This window comes from Eschrichtius robustus, chromosome 1 (genome assembly GCF_028021215.1).
Source record: "Eschrichtius robustus isolate mEscRob2 chromosome 1, mEscRob2.pri, whole genome shotgun sequence".
In the NCBI taxonomy this organism is placed as follows: Eukaryota; Metazoa; Chordata; class Mammalia; order Artiodactyla; family Eschrichtiidae; genus Eschrichtius; species Eschrichtius robustus.
Genome location: NC_090824.1, coordinates 134,844,779 through 134,851,575, shown reverse-complemented (window position 1 = coordinate 134,851,575; position 6,797 = coordinate 134,844,779).

Genomic DNA, 6,797 nt, shown 5'->3' with positions numbered 1-6,797 from the left:
GGGCTTTCCATGGGCCAAGGACTCCTTCCTTGCCATTGTCTGCTTTACCCTTCCAACAAACAAACATTCAGTCTCTGCCCTGTGCCAGGTAAACATGACAAGGTCCTTGCTTTCACAGAGCCATGCCATTGGGAAGACAGACCAACAGATGTTTACACTAAAGCCTGATGACAGTGGGCCAGGCAGGCCCTGTGGGCTTGGAGCTCATAGGAAGGGGCGCTCACTTGGGTTAGGGTGGGGCTGTGTGTGAGGGAGAGCTGCTTGGAGAAGGTGGCGTCTGACTTGAGACCTGCAGCAGGTGAGGAGGAATTGGGCAGGGAGGTGTACGTACAGAGTGGGCTGGGAGCGGAGAGGACACAGCTCCTGGAGCCGTGTGTGTGAGGGTGGACTTCAAGGTAGGCAGAGGCTAGATCACGTTCAGCTATGCAAGGCGTTTGGACTTATCCTAAGGACAGTGGGAAGTCACAGGAGAATTTGAATCAGGTGAGAGAGTCAGGTTTACATCTTAGAAAGGCCGCTGGCTGCTCTGTGAATAGATGGGGAGTGAGGCGAGCTTGAGGAGGGGAGACCAGCGAGGAAGCTGTGATCCTCTTAGAACTGACAGTGTGTGACAGGCAGTGTGGCAGCTGGGGAGGAGAGGAGTGGAGGGGAGGGAAGACTTCAGGAGTTAGTGTTGATAGCACATCTTGGGAAAGGTGAGTGTATTATGATTAGCTCCATTTATCCGATGGAGACACCGAGGATGAGAGGTGGGATCACCTGTGCACAGTCTCATGGTGGGGCAGTGGGCAAATCGGCCTTGGAAACTCAGGTCTGTCTTCCTCCAGAGCTGGCACCCTTCCCACTGCTGCCCGTGGCTTCTGAGTGTAGAGAAGTGGGAGGAGGTGTGTGGGTCTCATCAGGCTGAGGAGCTTGGGCTTCATCCTGAAGGCAAAGAGCACCCCTTGGATGGCTCTAGGCCGGGCAGTGGAGGGCCAGACTCGTGTGTGAGAATCTGACAGCTGCGTGGAGGCTGGATTTGTGGGAAGTGAGACTGGGAGTGGGAGACCAGCTAGGAGGCCCATTGCCTCCAGATGGGATGCAGTGGGGGTCTCGACTAGAGCTGCAGTGGGGGAGCTGGGAGGAGGAGAGGGAGGTGAAATGTGAAGGACTAGATCTGGGGGGCAGGCAGGATGTGAATGGGTAGATGGTGGTGCAGCAAGAATGAGGGAGTGGGGTTGGGATCTGGAGTGCAAGACCAGTTTTGGATACACTGAGCTTGAGGTGCCATGGGACGGCCAGGTGGGGATGTCTTGTAGACAGGTGGAGGTTTCTAGGCTGGAGATAATGATCAGGAAGTTTCAAGTTGAAGGCTGGGCCTGTGTCAAGTGCAAAGGGAATCCAACTTTCCGGGGAAAGGTAGAGGAAAAGGGATGCCCACTAAGGAGTTAGACTTTCCAGGAGATAGTGCCTGATGGGCATGGGCATGGAAGGGGGAGATGTGCTGCCTCTGGGAAGGCGAGAGCAGAGGTCATCAGAGCTGACGGAGTGCAGAGAACTGGACAGCAGGGCATGGTCAGTGGTGTGGAATGCCACAGAGAAACGTCATAACCCAGGGGCTGACCTTTGACTTGACTCCTTTAGCCATGGTGACCTTGGGGATGTATCACAGAGCTCAGTTGCAGGGGTTGAGGCCTTGAATAGGTGGGGGCAGTGGAGGCAGGGAGGGCAGAGAACTCTGGAGTACCTTTCCAGTGAGAGGGTAGTTGGAGGGGAGATGGGATGGAGAGTGAGCTTTTGCAGTTCAGCAGAGGTGAAGTTGGAATTGATCACGAGAACTTTTCTAGGAAGCTAAGGGGGAAAAAAAAGGAAGAGACCCCAAAATAGAATATGCAAATATGCAGAGATGGGTGAGTTTTCTGAACAGATCCCTTCTCCTGATATAACTCAAATTTGGCTGGGCTGGCATGGGCTGGGCTGGCACAGCTTGCTGGGCACATGGGCCCTGGTTCTGCTCCTTGCCTCAGCCCCATATGGCCTGGGCCCCCAACCAAGCTCTGAGTCCTACCCTGAGGTGGCCTCTTGTTGCCTCTGCCACAAACTTTGGCAGTGAATGTTTGGTGGGGGTGGGGGGGTGGTATTTAGGCTTCCCTCTACCTGCTTACCCAGCCTCTGCAAACCCCCTCTGGCCCTGGGCTGGGGTCGGGTCAGCTTGGCTGTGCCCCTGGTTTCCCTGGGCTCAGCCGCGTTTGGCTCCTGTAGCCTCTGCAGTTGCTGGTAACAGAATTCGGCCTCCTCTATGCTTGAAATGCTTTTTGCAAGAGACCCAGGCACTGCCCTATTCTACCTCGGCAGAAGTGGCTCACAGCAATGCAGTGCAATGGTGCTCACTTATCAAGCACCCTCTCTGTGCCAGTCATTGAGCTAGGCATCGATATGCCATCTCAGTTGATCCTCATAACAACCCTGAAAAGTAGACATTAGTATCCCCATTTACAGATGAGTGCTTCCTGTTAACCGGATGTGACTGTGCTGGGAAACTGGTCTTTCTAGGACTTGGGTGGGATTGTATCAGCACGATTCCATCAGTGCACCCCCCTGGGACCTTGTGCCTGGCTGGCAGGCCGGAAGCTACTCAGAGGGACTGAGGGTCTGTTCACCACTCATCCTTCCTGGAAGTGGCAGCTTGAGTCCTGGAGGGAAATCAGGCTTCTACGTCAGACTGACTGAGCTGTAGGTCTCTTTTCCACAGAGAACCTAACCTCTTGGAGCCTCAGTTGTGTCCTGTGTGATATTTTCCCTCAATTTATATAAGTGGATGTTGACAACGTGTATATCTGAGATGCCAAGGCACTCAGAGCTGGACTGGTGAATGTTCTAGATGACCGAAAGAGTCAGGATCCTGACAATTAGGCATCCCTAGCAAGAGGGACAGGAACAGGGACACTGAGGTCCTGCGGTGGGGACTAGAAAACCATTTGCTCTTCTGCAGGATGGGGTCTCATTTCTTCCCCTCTTGAACCCAGATTCAGACTCAATCTTTCTCAGCCAGTATCTCAGAAAGCCACTGCTGATAGATGGGAATGGCTCAAGGATGACCCTAGGCTAAGATCAACAGGATTTAACAGCCTGGTGTCTCAGCCCAAAGAGGCAGTGCCTTTGGAGGGGCTGTAATAGGAGCGAAGAAGTCTTTCCAGCCCTTTACTCCTCCATCTCTCTTCTAAGTGCTGTGTTCTGATCTGACACCGACCTTTGAAGGAGATGGTCACAAACCAGACTGCCTAGCACCTAGGACAGTCTCAGTAGAAGTTTGTCAAATGACTGGCTGATGATGTCCTAGGAACCAACCAGGATTAGAGAGACCAAGCAAAGCCCCACGAGGGACCTAGTTGGAACTGGGGTTATTTACCCTGAAAAAAAAGTAGATTTAGAAGGACATGACCTCTCTGTTGAAATCCCTGAAGGGCTCTATTCCAGGAAGAGGGATTAGACGTGGTCTGTGTAGCCTTGGAGGATAGATTTAGGACCGCTGGGTAGAAGTCTTCCACTGGGGAAGAAGACTTTGTGTCAGAGCTAAACAAGAGGGGCAAGGCTGCCTTGGGGGAAAGCTCATTACCACTGGAGGTATGTAAGCAGAGGCTACATGGCATCCAAAAGGGCTGTTTGAGGGGCTCCCAGGTTGGACTGAATGACCTCTGAGTTACTTCTGACCCCACGAATTGGGATTGTTGGATCACGGTATCCATGAAAGAAAGTGAACTGTTTGTGGGAAACCACATGTCTGCATGCATTTCTTTTCCTCACTCAGGTGGCCCCAGCAGGCCCAAGGATCACATCAGAATTGGGTGGGTCCTGCGATGCCTTCCATCCTCCAGAGATTTAAAAGCATGTTTATTTCAGCCTACAAACAAGAAGGAAATGCAGAAGATAGAATGAGAAAGCTTTGTCTACTCTGGTCCGGATAGGAGATAGAAGAACTGCTGGTTTAGCTCCTTTTTCTCATTTTGTAAATAAAGAAATGGAGGCCTGGCCTGGGGTAGGGTCTTGCTTAACTTGGGTCAGTGGTCAAACTGGGGCTTGATCTTTGGCCTCCCAGCCATGTCTGGTCAGGAGACTTTGTTAGTCTTGATGGGTTCCGCATGACTCCCACAAGATCCTGCTCTGCCTCAGGCCTTGGGCACTGAGAATGGAGGCTCAGAGATGGATTTTGAGGGGGGAGGGCAGGAGAGGGAGTAGGGTGGAGTGGAGGGAGGAGTTTGTCTCCAGAAAGGCTTGGGAGTATATATAGTTGACCCTTGAACAAGCGGGGTTAGTGGTGCTGACCCTCTGTGCAGTCGAAAATCCACATATAACTTATAGTCTGCCCTCGGAAACTGCTCTTCTGCATACGAGGACTCAACTGACCGGGCATAGGACTGTGTAGCACTGTAGTTTCTATTAAAAAAAAAAAAATCCACGTGTAAATGGACACACGCAGTTCAAACCCATGTTGTTCAAGGGTCAACTGTGTTACCTACACACTTGGTCTCTGCTAAGACTCTGTTCTTAAGTGGCCACCAGGTGGCACTCCCGCCACAAGCCCAGTGCCATATGGGCAGAGTTTTGGGGCTAAGGATGCCGGGCTGCCCTTGGAAGCCATGGGAGGACTTACCATGTTTTGGAGTGAGCTGAGTGCCCTGACAGAAGGAGAAAAGGTCTCTCCTCTGCCAGTCTCCTGTTCATCACTGAATATCCCCCTGTGGATTTTTACTTTTTGACTCTCAACTTGGCTGGCCAGACTCCAATCTTAGCAGTTTAGGATAGGGCCAGTCAAATAAAAATGCATCTAGAATGACTAGGACAGAGAACAGAGATCCAGGAGTGGGATGCTGCTGGGAAGTATTGACCCTCAGAGCTAAGAAAGGTGGTGGCAATTCTGAGAAGTTCTTCATTTAGGGTGGCTCTGAGCTGACCTAGAAGGAAGAGGCAGCCTTGGGTAGGAGGGGAGGGGCAGGCACTTGAGGGGACATCCTGTCAGAGGTTTAGGGGTGGGCAGACCACTGAGGGAAGGGTGAGATGTGGTATTAGCGTCTGTATGAGCCAAGGAGGTTTCCTCTGCGTGCCTCGCTTGGTCCAGCCCTGAGCCCTGACATGGTCTTCCAAGAGTTGGGCCAAGTCCAGTGGTAGCTGAGGCTATTATGACCATGCCTGTGCCTGTGAGATAGTCAGGGGCCTACACACCATGAGCATACAGTAAGTTGGAATTCCCAGATGTGGCCTACATGACCATCAATATCTTAATTTTGAATTATTTGCAAATATTTTAAAATTGGGAGTTTCAACAAAAACTCATTTTTAGCTTCTTTTGAAAAATCAGCTGTCTGTCATACTGAGTGTACTTTCCCATGGCCCCCAGGGCTGGAGCTGTCTACAGCTGCCCTGTAGACAGATCACCCTGGTCTCTCTGCCCCTGCAATGGGTGGTGGTGGTGATGGGGGGACAGGAAGAGTTGGCTATTATTAGTAGCTGCAGGTCCTGGGTGGGCACCAAGCTCTGAGGCTTCATGAAGGGGCTGTCGTGGGCTTGGGCTCCTTAGACCTCCCACAGGCCTCTTGTTAGGGGTGGGTCACTCCTTTGAAGACCAGGTGTAGCCATGGGATCAGGGCTGAGGACGGGTCAGAGGGAGCCTGGAGTGTGAGGAATGCTCTGAGTATGGCCCTAAAAGGCCTTACTTGGAAGGCTGGGGAAGGCTTCCAGGGCCTCTTGCGGCTTTGGGACCTCAGGTCTATGTGTGTCCATTTCTCTGACTCCCCAAGGGGCTTCTTGCATTTGGCTGTGCCTCCACTGCCCACAGGGAAGACCTCTACGAGGTAGGTTTCTCCTAGATAGAAGCCCCCGCATCATTTCTTTCTCACAGCCTCCTCCCCCTGCTCCCCCCACGCGGAGTGGCAGGGAAGGGGAGGGCAGGAGTGTGCCTCCCCCTCAGACCTGTCAGCATCCACATCTGTTGCCTCCTCTGCTGATCCATTTCCCATCATTGACTGTGAGTGTGGATTGTGCCCCTGTCCTTGGTTCAGGCCCCAAAGCCAGCCTTGGGCCCCAGTGAAGAAGGCGGGCTCCTGTCACCACCTACACCATTCCGATTTGATTTCCCTGTGCTACCTGAGGCAGGCAAGTCCACGCCAAACACGGGCTCTGTGCTCTCCCCACGCTGAGTACCCGTCCTCCTTCACGCCCTTCCTCTAGCGGCACCCTCCCGCTACAGAGTTACTGTCCCAAATCACTTCCGCGGGCTCGCTTCTCACCTCCCCTGGCTGCCTGTAGCCAACCAGGAGTGGGCTGCCATCTGGCGCTGGCCCTTTGCCCTTAGATTGGCTGGCTCGGGGTGTCCATTGGGGTGAAGCAGGTGCTGAGATGAGCATGGAGGAGCCCAGCCAGAGGCCCTCCCTGTAACATGAGGTGGGACAGTCTTCAGCACTACCCCCTCACCCCCACCCCAGCCTGGAAAAAAGTTCCCTGGCACGTGCCCCAGTTTCCATCTGCTGCCCTGTTTGTTGGGAGGCTGAGCCCAGCCCCTGACCTGCCCTCCTGTTTAGCACCTGGTAACCTGGGCCCCTGTCTGGGTCTTTCTGAGGATCGTTTGGATCCAGCCACGCACAGGAGGCAGTAGCGGAAGGGTGCGATGCATTGAGAGCATTACTATATAGAAGATAAGGGTGTGGGCCCCAGAGAGACTGCCTGGGCTTCAATCCCAGCCCTTCACTAATGAGCTGTGTGACCTTGGGCACATCTCATCCCCTCTCTGTACCTTGGTTTCCATGTTTGCAAAAGGAGCCAAA